Source organism: Ursus americanus, chromosome 18 (assembly GCF_024610735.1).
Source record: "Ursus americanus isolate L20-20 chromosome 18, mUrsAme1.1.p, whole genome shotgun sequence".
Lineage (NCBI taxonomy): Eukaryota > Metazoa > Chordata > Mammalia > Carnivora > Ursidae > Ursus > Ursus americanus.
The window spans coordinates 13,484,783-13,503,356 of record NC_142144.1 but is presented as its reverse complement, the minus strand read 5'-3'; the positions used below and the strand labels follow the sequence as shown (position 1 = coordinate 13,503,356).

The 18,574-nt window shown below is 38.6% G+C and overlaps 1 protein-coding gene across 4 annotated transcripts in view; it reads left to right on the top strand.

The window, feature by feature from the left end:
* Positions 1 to 14,403: 14,403 nt before the first annotated feature.
* The window catches only part of CNTRL (centriolin), an 81,010-nt gene continuing 76,839 nt past the window's right edge, over positions 14,404 to 18,574 (top strand). For all 4 annotated transcript variants that reach the window (XM_045791042.2, XM_087869404.1, XM_087869403.1 and 1 more), the window contains exon 1: positions 14,404 to 14,538. The gene's annotated coding sequence lies outside the window, so the exon portion shown is untranslated. The remainder of the gene's footprint in view (positions 14,539 to 18,574) is intronic.

Genomic DNA, 18,574 nt, shown 5'->3' with positions numbered 1-18,574 from the left:
AGATTTTTTTCAAGTTAAAATTCAGGTTCTTGTATTAACTTTAAGTTCACTTCAAGTTTTTTTAAAAACCATTTTGAAAGAAGACTTGGCATCATTCTAAGAAAGGTCCTTCTTACCACCAAATTATGCTCATATTCTGCTGATTCTTTGTTTTTATAATGTACAATTTAACCTTTAGTTTGTCAACTCTTTTATTTTTGTGCATGGTATAAAGTTGGGAATTAACTTCAATTTGTCCGCCAAAGATAAGCCACTGGTCTCAATACCATTAATTGGTCATCCTACTTTGTTCCCAGAAATTAAAATTCCCCTTTTATTATACCTGACTCATCGGAATTGCAAACACACCTGTCTGAATGAAGAGAAATCCATTGTCATAACATGGTGGAATTTTTGTTGCTTTTGAAAAATGATCAGATACAACTTCTAAATATACGTATGAAACTGAATTTGGTCCTCCAGATAAATCTTTTGGTTGTATCTGTTAAAAAAAAGTTAACAAAGGAAATATTATATAATAATCTTAAAATAGCAAAAGAATTTGTCTTTTAGTTAGCTATGAAAGTGATTTGAATTGTTTACATGTAACAAACATGAAAATTTTGTAAAATAAAACAGTAAATATATTTTTCAAGGAACACATCTGTATTTTGGCTTCTTATCAAATACAGTTTGAGATAATTACTTCAAAAAATTGATCCATATTTAATGTCTATTAAAAATGACAATCACCAAAAAAATTCCATTTTTAATAGACAAAATAACCAAGTCATTAAGAAAGATCAAAAGCTTATCAGCAATGGAGGGGTGGGAGAATGGGAGGATTAAATGACTCACCACATGGTAGTATAAATGAACAAAATATCTCATATTTATAGTTCTATATGGACTTATACTTTGAAACCTTTCTTTTGCTAATGTTTTTCATGTCCATTGGTCATTATATAATTAGTATGTAGCACTCTTCAAATATTTTGCTTATGGTCAGTAAGTTTTATAGTAATTGCGGACACGTCTGTAGTTTTCCTTAAATATTGTTCACAAATTTGTTTGAAAAAAACTTTGATTAAAGTCCAAACAGAAAGTACTAAAAGCCTATGATAGGTACATACTTTAGGAAAAAACTAATTTTTGTAGAAAACAAAGAGGTTAGAATGCTGTACATAATTTAGGAAAACAAATGTTCAAATTTTTCTCCATTCACTTCTTTGAATGTTTTAGATCAACAGAGTCAAACCTATGTCTATGTCTTTCTCTTCCTCTCTTTTTCCTCTGAATAAATAAAATTTAAGTATATAAATTATCTCTTTCTAGTACAGTAGTCTCCCTTTATCCATGGGGGATACATTCCAAGACCCGTAGTGGGTGCCTGAAACCACTGATAGTACCAAACACTATATATACGTTTTTTCTATACATAATACCTATGATAAAGTTTAATTTATAAATTAGGCATAGCAAGAAATTAATAATAATAAAATAGAATAATTATAACAATATGCCATAATAAAAGTTAGGTGCATGTGGTCTATTTTTCTCTCTCAAAATATCTTACTTTAGTGTACTTACTCTTCTTGTGATGATATGAGATGATAAAATGCCTATGTGATGAGATGAAGTGAGGTGAATGACACAGGCATTGCAACATAGTGTGAGGCTACTGTTGACCTTCTAATGATACATCATCTGCTTCTGGACCACAGTTGACCATGGTTAACCGAAACCATGGAAAGTGAAACAGCTGATAAGAGGGGACTACTGTATTCATCTTGCAATTTTTAAACAGGTATATATGTTGGTTAACTTCATTTTCAACTCATGTCATCAAATCCTTTCACCTTAATAACCTTTATCTGCTTCATTCAAACTTTTACATTTCTTTACATTGCCCCCAAATCAAAAGCGGATTCTGTATTTAACATTTCCCACTTACTCACCTTTATAAACATATGGCATTTATCTCTTATCAACTAGTAAATGCACTTAATAGTATGAGGTAACACATTTTTACACCCACATATGTAAAAAGGATCAATGTGTGTTCTACAAAGAAATATTTGGCATGTTAAAGAAACTATTATAAGAATACATACCATTAAGTTTGCAGAACTTTGGAGTTTATTTCCTGGAGATAAATTACCTTGGCCAAAAGAATATGTAAAACTATTGTCAGGATAACTTTTAATAGCAGTGGTCACAGCAAATGAGTCTGTGTATCCATGAACTTGAATTACTACATTTTCAGAGGTTCCAACATAGAATAACGTAGATGCTGAGACAACACACCTGTTGAAACAGTAAAATATAGTCAATCTGTTAATAAAACATAATTTTAAAAACACTTTTCTCATTAGGAGAATCAACTGAATTAGCAATGTTTCTTACACCTAACAACATATTTTTTATTTCTCAAAATTTTATTATCTATGATAAAGCTAGGATAGCTTCCTGAAAGCATCCCAAGGATAAGATTTCAAGGGGGCACATGGAAGTGGTTTTGATCAGTTGCAGCCTGGGGATGTTTAATAGAGTCCTCTATAAGAAATGCAAAGAGGGATTATGCTTCAGTCCTTCAAAGAATCCATTTTTAACCAAAATATCAATCAGTAAGTTACTCTTCCCTAGAGCAAGGCTACCAGCTTGGGAAAAATACAAAGTTTTAGAATTCAAGTCATACATTGTTTACAAAGTACTCATGTAGAAAGCAGAGTAACGGCATTGGACAATAGAGAAAAGAAGAAATTCAACTGCAGTTTTCAGAAGTAGAAAATTTCATGTGGCAGTGATTGAGTTCTGTTTTCTATTAAATTATAATCAGAATACATTACAAATGAAAATGGGATCACTTATGTTTGCTCCTGTACCCAACTTTTTCCCAAGTAGAAAAAAATACAGATTAAAAATGTTCATGGCTGGGGTAGCATTAAACTGTTGACAGAACCTTTCTTGAAACTGCCCTCCTTTTTGTAAACTCAGCTTGAAGAATTTGGTTAAATTAGTCTTCAGGTTAATTATTAACATTAGATAGTGGGATCACTGAGAAGGAAGTCTGATAATTTAAATCACAACCTTTTAAGGTCCATTGGTAATTTTGGGATTTGAAGTATAAAGCAGATTTTGATGAGTAAATCAGAGAAGACCCCCAAATGGGAGCGTCTAGAAAAATGTTTCAAAGCTGGACACAGACACGAAACACTTGGAAGCTGCTCTGGTCTTGCACATTTTCTGGGTGTAGTAGATGCAGCTGATGCCGTGACCAGACCCCCTTTACTGGGTTTGGTGCACCCATCCTATAAATACTGTGAGTGTTGCCTGCTAAAGTTTCCCGCTTCTCCAGGTAATTGACCTCAGCCATGGCAGACAGCTTGTCCAGAAATGCTTGGGAAGTTAGGTCCTCTCTCTAGGATTGGTCCATAGTCAATAACAGACTGATTCTGGGGGCACAACTGCCTCGCTCCCTTGCTTCAAGGTGGGACAACTTTGTGGTACCATGCATGCTAGAGAGCCCCCCACCCCCACCCCGTGGGATAAGGCTAAAGCTAGACCTCAGTTGACACCACGTCTTTGCTTAGCTCCTGCCCTGCCCTGTGCAGCTTCCCTCACGGCTTACAGGTTTCTCTCTAGAGAAGTCTTGCAACAAACCCACTTGCATGAGACTGCATTCCTGTCTCAGGTTCTACATTCTAAATTTACAGAGCATGGGAAGGGACTATCGTCCTGGACCTTGTGTAGAATGTCTCAGATATGGAAATGGTTCTGAAGCTTCCCTGGAATGGGTCTGGTTAGAATTGAGGCCCATGAGGCCTGTACTGATCCACTTCAGAGCAGGTCTAAAATCCCAAGGCAACTTCCCAAATGCTGAGATGTTCCCAGGGACTCTAGGACTAGAAATGATCCACCAGTGTCGATGACATGGCCAAGGGAGCTATGAAGCTATTGCTGTCTTAGGCTTTCTCAAATCTGCATTCAATTGCATGCCTGGTCCCATCCTAAACTACAAGTCTCTAGGTATAGTTGGGATGGCTAGGGGTTAGGTTATTGGGATTTGTAATTGCGTCTTCACTTGACTGTTCTTCTTTCGAGGCTTTAAGTTCCATGAGGACAGGTAGTGGGTCTAACATATACAATGGGGATATACCCCAGAACTTATTACAGTGCCTAAATGACGCTTAGACTCTCAACAAGTTGTTGCCAAATGAATGAATGAATGATTAGGTGGGCCAAAGAAGATATTATTGAAAGGTAGGTTCAGGGTCAATTGTGTATGGCCCTGAATGCCATGTTAATGAATCTGAACTTCATTTTGTATGCAATGGGAAACAAACAAGGACATTTGACCTTGCTGCTCTGACCCTGGGGATGTTGGCCATCTCTTTACGACCTACTAATGCTCTTTGTTCCATGAAAAGAATAGATTGGTAGTACGTTTTATGCAAAGTATTAGTGAAATTGTTCTCTAAGGTAAAATGCAAGCAGAAATTCACGAAATACTGAAATGTCAAACGTTCATTCACGACAGCAACTTTAAAAACTGATCTACCATAAAAGTTTTAGATTTTGATAATGTGTTAAGCAGGAGCTTTACAACTGCAATGCTTGACTTTATAATTTTGTTGGGACTGATGGACTTGTGTGAGTAGTTAATGAACATTCTCATGGAAGTGATGTTGCAGACATATGTGCTATTGCCACATATTCTTCTGAACAGAGACCAGTAAGCTAATATTTAAACCATTAACTGAATTCTAAACCATGTCAAGCAGGAGCAATGATAGGAAAATTAGTAAGCAACAATGTACTGAAAAGTATGATTAAATGTAAAAGGATCTTAAGATTGCAGTTGCATAGATCCAGTCCAGAATATTTTCAGACCAACAGTGTCAAAAACACTCTTATCAGAGATGAGAGTAATTTTTTTAAAAAAAGATTTTATTTATTTATTTGACAGAGAGAGAGACAGCCAGCGAGAGAGGGAACACAAGCAGGGGGAGTGGGAGAGGAAGAAGCAGGCTCCCAGCGAAGCAGGGAGCCCAAAGTAGGGTCCTAGGACCCTGGCATCAGGACCTGAGCCAAAGGCAAACGCTTAACAACTGAGCCACCCAGGCACCCCAGAGATGAGAGTGATTTTAGCTCTGTTTTAATTTTTGGCCAACTAACTCAGTAACTGAAGCCATCCAAAAGAAAAAAAAAATACTTCATTTCAACGGCATGTTTAACATGTCTTCTTTTCACATAGGCTTCAATAGTTAGGCCACAAAAGAACAACTTGTGTTACTTGTTTTGTACTCAGTCTCACGCACGGACTCACATTATCACCAAGAAGAAATAAACACAGTGACAAAGATTTGGAGCCAAAAAAGTGTCTGCTCAAATTTCACACTATATCAGTCCTTCTTAAACAGGCCACAAACATTTGATATTCCCTAATACTGAAATTTTAGTTTTCTCCCTCAACCTTGTGACAAATGGGAAGAAAAATTATACAAGTGGAGTTATCTCAACGTTTCTTAACCACAGCACTACTGACATCTTGGGCAGAATGACTGTAAAGGGCAGCTAGCTGCCTTGTACATTGTAAGCTGTTTAGCAGTATGGCTGGCCTCCATCCACTAGATGTCAGTAGAATGTTTCCAGCCAGGACAACAAAATGTCCCTGACACTACCAAATGTACCCTGGTGGGAAGCAGGGCAAAAGGGTCCCGGGTTGAGACTCACCAGATTGCTGTATGCTTTAGCATTTAAAGGGAGAATGTGGAAAGTACTTACTTGTGTCCCTATCAAAGATACAGAATTCAGCAGGCTCTTCACTTGAGCTGTTTGGCTACTTTAAGTTCCCTTAGTTCACAAACAAGAAAGTCATTATTTCAAAGACCATCTCTCTACTGATGACTTCCGAATTTATAGCTTCAATTGATATTTGAATGTGGGAGTGCCCCAGGGTTCTGGCTTTTTTCTATTTTTTAACGTACATTCATTCACTAAGCAATCTCATGCAATCACATGGATTTGAATACTGCCTATAACATCAACACACCTAAATTTCATTCCCTGGACCACTCTTCTAAGCCCTAGAGTTGTAGATCTAACTGCCTTACTCATATCACCACTTGGATATCTAATTGGCATCTTAAACTTAATACATAACCAATGGTTCAAAGAAAGAAAATCACAAAGGAAATTGGAAAAAAAACTTTGAGATGAATGAAAATGAAGACACAACATACCATAATATTTGGGATGCAAGGAAAGCAGTGCTTAGAGGAAATTCTGTAGCTATAAACACCTATGTTAAAAAAGAAGGAAGATCTTGGGGTGCCTGACTGGCTCAGCTGGTTAAACATCTGCCTTGGGCTCAGGTCATGATCCCAGGCTCCTGGGATCCAGTCCCTCGTCAGGCTCCCTGCTCAGCAGGGAACCTGCTCTCCCTCTGCCTCTCCCCCAGCTTATGCAATTGAGGGCGTGCACTCTCTCTCTCTCTTAAGTAAATAAAACCTTAAAAAAAAGGAAGAAAGATATCAAATTACAAGCTAACCTTCACCTTAAGACAGTAGGAAGAGAAGAGGAAACTAAATGCCAAGCAAGTCGAAGAAAGGAAATAATAAGGATTACAGTGGGAATTAGAGAATAGAAAAACAATAGAGAAAATCAACCTAACCAAAAGTTGGTTCTTTAAAAAGATCAACATAATTAGCAAATCTTTAGCTAAGCTCTCTAAGAAAAAAGACTCAAATTACTAAAATAATGAACGAAAGAGAAGACATTATTCCTAATATTCCACAAATGGAAAGGATTATAAGGGAATACTATGAACAACTGTATGCCAACAGATGAAATTAAAAAACAGATGAAATAGAAAAGTTCCTAGAAATACATAAACTACTAAAATTGACTGAAGAAGACATAGACAATCAGAAAAGACCTCTAATAAGTAAAGGAATTCGATTAGCAATTTAAAAACTACCCACAGGGGCGCCTGGGTGGCACAGAGGTTAAGTGTCTGCCTTCGGCTCAGGGCGTGATCCCAGCGTTATGGGATCGAGCCCCACATCAGGCTCTTCTGCTATGAGCCTGCTTCTTCCTCTCCCACTCCCCCTGCTTGTGTTCCCTCTCTTGCTGGCTGTCTCTATCTCTGTTGAATAAATAAATAAAATCTTAAAAAATAAATAAATAAATAAATAAATAAATAAATAAATAAATAAATAAATAAAAACTACCCACAGAGAGAAGCCCAAGTCCAACGGCTTCATTGGTGAATTTGATCAAACATATAAAGAAGAATTAATGCCAATTCTTCTCAAACTCTTACAAAAAATAGAAGAGGAGGGAACACCTCCCAATTCATTCTATCAGACCAGTATTATCCTGATACCCAAACCAAAGACATCATAAGAAAATTAGAGACCAATATCATTTATGAAAATATATGCAAAAATCCTCAACAATATACTAGCAAACTAAGTCCAGCATATAAAAAGATTATACACCATGAGGAAGTGGGATTTATCCCAGGAATGTAAGGTTGGTTTAATATCCCAAAATTAATTAATGTAAAACACCATAACAACAGAATGAAGAATAAAACCCACATGGTCATCTCAATAGATGCAGAAAAAGCATGTTACAAAATTCAATACTCTTTCATGATTTAAGACAAAACAAAACAACACTCAACATGCTAGAAATAGAAAAGAACTTCTTCAACCTGATAACAGCATCTAAGAAAAATCCACAGTTAACATCATATTTCAACAGTAAAAGACTGAATGTTTTCCTCCTAAGATCAGGAAAAAAACAAGGATGCCTACTCTTCCCACTTCCATTCAACATTATACCAGAAGTTCTAATCAGGACAGTTAGGTAAGAAAAATAAATAAAAGGAAGTAAAGGACAAAGTGACACTATCTCTATTTGCAAATGACATGATGTTGTATATAGAAAATCCAAAGGAATCCATTAAAAAAAAACAAAAAATAAAACATTAAAATTAAGAAATAAGTTCAGCCAGGTTGTAAGATACTGGATCTATATACAATAGTCAATTGTATTTCTATACAGCAGCAATGATTAAACTGAAATGAAATTAAGAAAACACTTCCATTTAAAATAGCATCAAAGAAAATAAAGTACTTAGAAAAAGACTGAAAGAAGCATAAAATTTATATTTTGGAAACTACAAAACATGTGGAAAGAAATTAAACTTAAATAAATAGAAAGACATCCCATGTTTATGAGTCAGAAGACTTAATAACATTAATGTTGCTATATGCCCCAAACTGATCTACAGATTTAACACCTAATATGGCTCATCTAGCCTCTTTGGCTGTGGCACCTAGTTTTATTGTTCCAACTGTGCTCTAGCCCTACTGATGAATTTCTGGTTTCCTGATGTTGCTCTCTCAAGTATCTTTGGTCTTTGACAGGCTACCTATTTCCTTTGCCTTAGATGCTCTTCCCAACTTCCTCATGTGAGTAATTCCCATTGGTTGTCCTCAGGTCTCAGTTTACAAACCCTTTTTTCTAAGATATCTTCCTTAATCTACTTTGAAGAGAATAAATGCTTCTTTCTGTGTGTGCACTGAAGATCCTATTCTTACTGAGTTTCAACACTTCCTATACAATTCCACCAATCTCTTTTTATACTCTACTTGTCTGGATTCCCTTAATGAAATGTAGTCATGTCTGGCAGCAGGGTTGAGTCATATTTGCCGTATTTACCGAACAAAGGAACTGAACAAATTTAAGAACTCACATGCTGATTTTGTCAAATGATGCTTCTTTCTTTAGTTTCCACCACCAACTAGGGTAGTCGTTCTGAGTCTTGTCTGCACATTAAAGTCATTCGGGGAGCTTTTAAAAATCTTGAGTCCTAGGCCATACCATGGGCTGATTAAATCAAGGTCTCTGAGTGGGGTGCGGTGGGCAGGCATGAGTATTTTTAAGCTCCTCTGATAATTAAATATACAGCCAAGGCTAAACCACTGTGCTAGAAGTAGATTCTCTTCTATGAGACCATCTGCTAAGATTCAGTTTGGTCTCTTTTCTTTCACCTTTTTAGAGTACCAGCTGGTACCTAAGCATTACCCTAAGTGAAGGCCACCTAAGGCATAATTACTAAGGAGGGCCTCAGAAATTATTACAAGAAGTATTTAAGAGGAGTTCAAGTTCCTGCGTCAAGCTACATGGAGATGGGAAGATAATTCTGACAATAGACATTGCCTTTCTTTCCTTGGGTTCAGCCTCAATAGGCTATGCTTGAGCCACTAGGAAACCGTAATAAGAGGCTGGCTAAAAATGCTTAAGTCTCCATGGGGCATTGAGAAGACAAGAACTCAGTAGTATGGTTTTTGATTGGTTATAGTGGTGATTAGCATTAATACTAATAAAGAGTTTATTATATCTGGAAAGGACATAAAAGGGGAAAAAAAAGAAATAATGACGAAAGGCCAGGACCTCCAGCTACAAGGAGCATATTAGTTAATAGCTTCCAGTTGTTAATGCTTTCAAGACCCACGTTAGCTTTCGAGCCGAGGCTGTGCCCTTGCCAGGCAGCCCTGAGCCAATGACTTAACAGTAGAGCCTGGCCATTTCTACGTAAGAAAATAACTTTATCTTTTAAGACTGAAAGATGATGATAATGTTAACTGTAAATTGAAGGAGGTAAGCTAGATGATATGACTGAACCCTGAGATTCTCTCTAGTTCTTACATTCCATAGATCTGTTGAAAAGAATCTGGTTAAGTTTTATATGGACTGTCAATCCTCATCTCTGATTCACCTATCAATACAAATATGGTATTTTCCTTCTTCCAGAAATTTATCTCTAGTTCATTTTCCTTTCTGCTGTTATCCTGAATTTATTCCCTTTTGATGATATCTATAGGGTGATATTTTGAGACCAAGTGAATATCTTATTCCCCAACTATATTTCATATAATGGTTTTAACATCTCTTGATGATCTGTGTCTGAATCAAATATGTTACGGGTTGCAAAATGGCAATTTCCTAACTTGGGCATTTCATCTATATTTATTAGCTGGAATGCTTCTGAAAGAAAGGGTTTCCCTTTTGTAGAAATTCGAAATGTTAACTTACAAAAACTTTAAAATTAGGAAGGAATTTACAGGAATTTAAAGCTTAAAATATTTCAAAGCTAGATACAAGCCAGTAGCATTTGGAGGCTGTTCTGGTCTTAAATATTCTCTGGTCACCTGGGAGAGCCACTCCAACCCTAAAGAGGTGAATGATAGATAACAGTCTCCATTCAGGTGGTACAGTTCAGAGACAGAGGGGTTCAAGTTTTGCCTGAGTGGGGTCTGGTTTGGACCTGAGCACAAAAGTCTGGTCCTGGCCTTTACATCTGAACTCACAGGGCAGGCCTCAAATTCTTCAAGTCTTGGTGTCATTACAAACATTGGCACTGGAAACAGCCCAAGGTTAACCTGGATAGGCTTGTTATAAATCACTGGATATTGTAGGCCTTCCCATCCGGACCCAACCCATTCACGGATTCACATGGAACACCACCAAGTCTCTAATTTTATTCCATTATCAGAGTGTCTTACTTTTCTGTATTTCCCACTAGACTGCAATCTCCTTCAGGGTAAAAACTGTGTCTATCTCATTCACCACTGCATTCCCACAAATCTGGCACATAATAGGGCTTTAATATATATAGACAAAACAAATAGAATGGAAAGTAAGGAGAGATGAATAACAATAAAAACAAAATTGAACCAAGTACATTGAGAAGAGATTATCAATGGTTTTGCAAACCAAGCCCAAGGAATTTGGTATTTTGCAGACAGGTCATCCTATATTATTTTATACATTTAGGTTATTTTCACACATCAATATTTGTAAGTATCTAATATAAAATTTGCATCTAGACATAGTACATGATTTTATATTGCAAATTATACCTTACTCTGTGACATTAAAAAAACAAGCATTTATTTTATTTTATTTTATTTTTTGTTATTTTTTTACTTATTTAAATTCAATTAGTTAACATATAGCGTATCATTAGTTTCAAATGTAGAGTTCAGTTATTCATCCATTGCATATAACACCCAGTGCTCCTTATATCACATGCCCTCCTTAATGCCCATCACCCAGTTACTCCATCTCCCAAACCCCTTCCCTTCCTGCAACCCTCAGTTTCCTATAGTTAAGAGTCTCTTATGGTTTGTTTCCCTCTCTGATTTCATCTTATTTTATTTTTCCCTCCCTTCCCCTATGATCCTCTGTTTTGTTTCTTAAATTCCACGTGAGTGAAACTATATGATAATTCTTTCTCTGATTGACTTATTTCGCTTAGCATGATATGCTCCAGTTACATCTACATCAATGTAAATAAGATTTCACAAGCATTTATTTTAAAATACATTTGTAATTTAGTTAACTTTTTCTTAAGATTTTATTTATTTATTTGTGAGAGAGAAAGGGCACGCGCACAAGCAGGGGGAACAGCAGGTAGAGGGAGAAGCAGGCTCCCCGCTGAGCAGGGAGCCCGATTCAGGACTTGATCCCAGGACCCCCGGGATCATGACCTGAGCCAAAGGTAGACGCTTAACCAACTGAGCCATCCAGGCCTCTCTTTAGTTAAGTTTTAAATCACAGAAAAAAATGGCAGTAATGGAAGCTGTCATCCCTGCCTCTGATTATCCTCTAAAGCAAATTTGCAAAATCATTAAACTGGGTTTCAAAACATGAGGCAAGTTTAACCAAACAAAATAACTTTGCTATCATTGGGAAAGGACTGAGGGACAGCTAAGCCACTCTACCATGGCTAATATTTGTATTATAAAGGCAACGGAAGAGAAACAACTTCTTCATATTAAGAGTTAAATACAAATTAGTGTGGAATGAATGAGGTACCCTCACTCCTTTCCTATTCTCACTCTTGCTTTGGGGAGGGAGTTTCTTGTAGCATGCGAAGAGAGGCAGTTAACAGTGTAATTACCTAGAGAAAGGTTTCCCCTCTGACATCTCTAAGGCCTGAGGTCTGTCCAACACCCTCATGCTAGACATTAGTAGAGGGTACTATATCTGGATGAAGGAGGAAAATTTGTCAGTAAGTGATTGGAGAGTACCCATCAAGGTGAACTGGATATGGACTGAGAGACTACCCACAGGAAAAGTGTTTTGCACTATCCTCTGGATTTTGTGTATGTTTTTTATGGATTTTAATATTTTTGTATATTTTGCATATATATATATATATTTTAAGATTTTATTTATTTATTTGACAGAGATAGAGACAGCCAGCGAGAGAGGGAAAACAAGCAGGGGGAGCGGGAGAGGAAGAAGCAGGCTCATAGCAGAGGAGCCTGATGTGGGGCTCGATCCCATAACGCCAGGATCATGCCTGAGCCGAAGGCAGACGCTTAACCGCTGTGCCACCCAGGCACCCCTTTTGTGTATATTTTTGATAACATTGAGAATGAACTACACCAGCACACCGTGATTTGATAATGGAACCCACCTGAATATCATTACAGACTGCGAGGCATAGCAGCGAGGTCACACAATAAACCCAGTTCTCTGGTGGAAAAGAGAAAAAGAAATGAATGTCAAAACAAACAAAAAATGATAGAACTGAACTTCAGCAATGTACACATTCCAAACTAACAAATATCATCTAACCTCAATAAAAAATGGATACATCTTCCTTTTAAATTTAAAATCTGCAGCTTCTCAGGAATTTCAGCTTTACTACAACTCCAAGGGCATAAATAGTGGGAGACAGGTGCAGAGGACCATTCATGTAAATGTGAATGTGAATAGTGCCCCCTGTTGGAAGTCACCCAAACTCTCTCTTGAGGTGAATCCACTTCTGACTTGAGGAAAAACTAGACGTGCCCAATGTGGCTTATAATATGGCCCCTCTGCCACCTTCTTCTTTTTAGCTTCTTCACTCCAGATTTTTGCACCAACTATAATGATCAACTTAACAACCAGCTGATTGTCATGTTCTTTCTTCCCCTTTTCCTGGGGTTTGCCCAAGTTGTTCCCTTTGCCAAGCAAATTCTTCCCCCACTGTCCTACACCTTGACTAAATTCTTGACCTCTTTCAGGCCTAGGATGAAATATCACTTCTGGAAAACCATTGCCTAAAAATAAAATAAATAAAACATATTGAGAACTTACTTTGGGGCCCGCACTTCTCTAAGTTCTTTCACAGGCATTAATTTTTATAATTATCAGGAAAACTGTAGGAAGTAGGTACGATTATCCAATTTTGTGGATGAGGAAACAGAGGCACGGATAGAGGGAATTTCTAAAACATTGTTACAAAGATGGGACCATGAACTCTCTGATAAAGTCAGAAACGGATTTGGTTAAATGGTTAAGAATGAGGGATTGAGTATCATAATGAAGTTAAGCATTGTGGTGGGACGGGGGGTCTTTTGAGCAAATGAGTTAAGATTCGAAGGTAATGGTTAAAGAGAGGTAGTGACTGCATTGGAGACTTCTGGAGATGGTGCAGCCTCTGATGGTGGTGACACGGTTCAAGCTATAAGCCGGGAAATGAGAGGCTGGGGTGGAGGAAGGTGTCCTTGACGATGTTTTTGTTTTTTCTTAAAGATTTTATTTGTTTATTTCCAGAGCGAGTGGGGGAGGCAGAGGGAAAGGAAGAGAGAGTCCCAAGCAGACTCCGCTGAGCATGGAGCCCCACGTGGGGCTCGATCTCACCACCCTGACATCATGACCTCAGCTGAAATCAAGAGTCCGAGCTCAACCGACAGAGCCACCCAGGCACCCAGAGGATCATTTTTGTTTTTTGCTTTTAAATTCACAGTATCTTCTAAGTTCTCTTTAACCGCTGGATGGATGCTGTGAAACGCAGCACTTTCAGGCAAGCCCTAACTGAAGTCTCCTCAGACGCTTCTTGCTTTTCTTTCTCTGTTCCCCACCAGAGGAATATTCTCCACAGCCCACGGGAACATTCGCTGCCCGGGTTTCCAGGCTGGTCTGGCTCCCTTCACCACAGGTGGCAGCCGCGTCCAAGCTCAGCACTTCATCCACGTCCGGCCTCACTGGTCCCTGAAGGCGAGAATTCGCCTCAGAAACAGGCCGCGCAAGGAGGAGAAGCCGCTGCCAGTATCGGAAGGGCGGCAGCTTGGCTGCGCACGAAGTCTGTCCCTCAGGTCGGCCTGTGGCCCGGCACCCCGCAGGAGCGCGTCCGAGCCTCGGCGTGAGGCAGCTGCGGCTTAGTCTCGGGGAAGGGAGATGGGCTCGTCGGCGGCTGCAGCAGAAAACCTCGCCCCCCACAGGATCCACACCGTTAGGAAGCCTCGCGTCCCTGAGGACCCGAGGCAGAGGCGGCAAAAGTGGCGGGAAGCCCGGCCCCGCCTCTTCAACGGCTCCGGGAGGGCGTGGCCGCAGCAGACCCCGCCCACGCCGCGCGCGGGGCCCCTGGGCAACCGGCACAACACAACAAAATGGCTGCCGCGTCGCTGGACGCCTAAAGGAAAGGAGCTGCGCGTCTCCCGCCCCGCCTCGTCCCGCGGGTCTGCTCCGCTCGGCTCCTCGGCGGTGAGTGCCAGGCCTGATCGAGGCCGTTCTCGGGCATCGGGCGGAGCCGTGGGGGCCGGCGGCGAAGGCGGGAAGGCCTGGCCCGAGCGTGGGGTGGGCCGGCTGGAGATGGATGCGGGGACGGGGGCGTGTTCCTGGGAATTGGGATTGGATGAGAAGGAGGGGACGGCCCGGAACGGGCGTGGAGAGGAGGATGAAAAGAGGGAGGTTTGGATGAGTAGTGAGAAGGTCACGCGTGGGGATGGCGGGGGCGCTTGGGGGTAGAGAACCAGAATTTCTGGGGAGGTGTGGACGTTGGGGTGCGGCGCCGAGAAGGATGGGGGTCCCGCCACCCAGAGGAGGAGGGAGGGGCTGGAGTGTGCCAGGTGTCTGTAGGGAATGACGAGCATAAAGGACGTTTTGGGTGTTCTCACGAGTGTCATGGTATCGGATGGAGTATAGTACGTGGACAATGAGGAACGTTAAAGTATTGGGAAGAAATGTTAAATGGAAGAGCAAATATTTTGTTGTCTAATGGTTAAAGGGTGGGTGAATTTTCATGTCAAAACTTGGGTTCAAGTTTTGACTCGGCCACTTTGTGTTACTTAACCCGCTCTGTGACTTTGGGTGTGTTCCTTAATCTTCCTGAGGATGTTTTCTCGTTTGTAAAAATAACGGCTGGTTACCTTTGAGTCTACACTATGTGTCAAATTCAATTCTAAGCCCTTTGCATGTATTAACTAATTCGGAATTTAAAATAACTTGCATGAGGTAGCCATCTTCTGTTTGAAGATGAAACTGAGGATCAGAGAGGTTAAGTAGTTTGCCTAATGTCAGTAAGTGGAGAAGCAGGATTTGAACTCGGGCTGTTTGGTCCCAGAATCCAAGCTCTTAATTCTCAGTGAAGCACTGCCATTTGTAAATGAGGTTAATAATTCTGACCTTATACCTCATGTGTGAGAATTTAAATTTCCTAATGTCTTTAGAGTGCTTAGTACAGTCCTCTTTTCATTCATTCAACAAATATTTATTGTGCATCAAATAATAGAATCTCTGCTGTCTTGTAGCATAGAAACAAGTAATAATCAAGTTGTTGCACAAATGATTATTTAATTCTAATTATAAGATGTTATAAAGGAGACTACTTGGTGCAAAGACAATGTATACTAGGGAGATGTAAACCTTTTGTGTATCTTGAGTGTAGAAACACTGCTTTCTCAGTTTTATTTTTAATGCCTGACACGGTTCTTAGTGCATAAAAGTTACTCAATAAAATTGAATTACTGAATAAATATATTAATGGGAGGAGATGGGCAGTATGGGCTTTTAGGCAGACACTCCCCTCTTTTATTTTTTTAATCTCCTCCCTTTATGAAAACTACATATAATTCAAAAATAAATATATTTAATTTTATTTGTTTATTTACTTATTTTTACAATTTTATTTTTAAAGCACATGCCTCTTAGCTATCCTCAAGTTTGAGTATATATTATTCTTATTTAGAAAGAGACACCCTTACAGAATCAGTATTACTAAGAGACTTGTTTCCATGGCAGAATGGTGTGATAGTAGCAATAGAAGTTTTTGCCACACTTGGGAAATTAGGACCAAAAGCATTGTCACTGGCATAAATAGCAGTTATATGAATTGGAGGAGGCTTTTCTGATCTATATGGATAGTTTAACATGAAAAAATGAAAGAGAAAGTAAAGACACATAGAAGTTTGCAGTTTAAAGTGGACTGTACTGTTGGCACAAGGCAGTTGGCCATATTGTAATGTATAACTGTGAAATAATAATCACTTTTTAAAAGCAAATGTAGCAGACTTTTGTTCTCTTCAAACTTGTCACTTAAGAAGCTAGATAATGAGTTCAGTGATGTTATTATATTAAATTTTCTGTGTTTCCCTCAGAAATTATCTTATAGGATATGCTATCTGTTGATCAAGGTCAGTTAGTGTCATTTATTCTGGTCTATTTTGTGTGAGGCACCATGCTAGGCTCTAGAGAGCAAATCAAACATGATCTGGACTCCAGAAAACTCAGTCAGCAGTATGACATGGTAATGAAGATCTGGGCTTTGATATCAGATCAGGATTCAAGCCTTGGATTAACCAATTAGTTATGGGACTTTGAACAAATTACTTAACCTTTTAATCTTTAAAGGGGGAGATGATAATACTTATTTTGGGGAATTGTTATATTTAATCCTCCTAATGTGATGATACATGTAAGAGCTTATCACAATATTTGACAGATGGTAAAGTTAATGTTCAACCTGGGAAATTTAAAACAAAGTGTAGTTAAAGTGATGGGTCTGATTTTCTGGTGAGATGTATAAATAATTCTGAAAGCAGGAGCCAAAGAGGAATTCCAGCCATGTTTTGGGTAAGATCAGCATTTCTAGAATGACTACGTCATCATAGAAAGATATTACATCTGTTAATTGTTGGTTAATTGATTGACTATATTAATGGTGCCTCTCTTTTCCATATATTATATATGTTCTAACCATTTAACAAATAAATTTCTTCATAATCCCAGCCTGTATAATAATACCTATATACTTGTGAAGGTGTTCACACATCAAACCATTATAATATCTCATTCTAATACCAATTTATGTAGCATTAACATTGGGGCTGCCCAAAATCTTTGAATTGATAACTTTTCTAAAAATTAAAGATTTTATTTGAGAGAGAGAGTGAGCAAGAGAGAGAGCATGAGTGGGGATAAGAGGCAGAGGGAAGGGGAGAAGCGCCGGGCTCAATCCCAGGACCCTGCGATCATGACCTGAGCCGAAGGTAGACACTCAACTGACTGAGCCATCCAGGTGCCCCAACCTTTCTAAAAATTAATTTGTGTTTTGTCTTCACATTTTAAGAAGGGAGAATAGGGGAGATTATGGATATTGAGCAAAAATAGCATCATTGTTAATACAACCTTGCTGAAAACCTATCCATTTTATAAGATTTTTTTTTGTCTAAAAGTTTGTCAAACTTATGATTTTTGCAATGGTTATACTTGTAAAAGTCATAGTGTATCATGAAAATCTGTTTTGCATAAACCTAACCTTGCACATTAGGACTCTTGGTGTTGAGGACTAATATTGCACAAGAAGATATCCTTTTGTTAAGGTATTAAATAATTGCATTTTATCAGTTCTTCATGAGTAATTCATTAGATAAAATTAATTAGCTGCTTTCTGCTAAGTTCTGCCCTAGGCCTGGAATAAACCAGTGAACAATATCCCTGCTTTCATGGAACTTACATTCTACTAGATTAGTTATGTGATTTGACATACAAATTAGAGAGGAGGACTGATTCTCTTCGTTACTATAGCTAGCATTGTGTCTGACCTAGTCATTTACCAGTCTGGGCTTTAATTTTCTTTTCTGAAAAATAAAGGGATTTGACTAAGATCCCTTTCATCAATAAGTGCTTTCATTCCTTCTGAGAGACCCAACCTTCAACAAAATTGGTTATGTTTAACAAGGCAGATAAAAATATTCTATGATTTCATTTACATATAGTTCAAAAATAGCTTATGGAGTGCCTAGCTGGCTCAGCTGGAAGAGCACGTGACTCTTGATCTCAGGGTTGTGAGTTTGAGCCCCATGTAGGATGTAGAAATACTTAAAAATAAAAATCTTAAATAGTTAAAAAAATCTTTGGCATTAGAAATCAGCGTAGCGATTACCCATGTATGTGGGCTAATGACTGGAAGGTGGTACAAAGTGGCTTTTGGGGTTCTGGTAATATTGTTTCTTGATCTGAATACTGGTTGTATTCACTGTATAAAAATTCATGGAGCGGTACACTTAATGGATTCATGCATTGTTCTATGTGGGAGGAATGGGGGAAGTGATAAATTCAGTTTGGACAGACTGAGTTTAGGATGGCAATGAAATATCAAGTAGACAATTGGGAACAGGAATCTGGAACTCAGAGATTGGATTAAAGATATAAACATCAATATACAGGTGACATTGGGAGTCATGGGTGTGCATTAGATTGTCTAAAGTGAGATTGGAGAGAGAATAGAAGAGACTCGAGG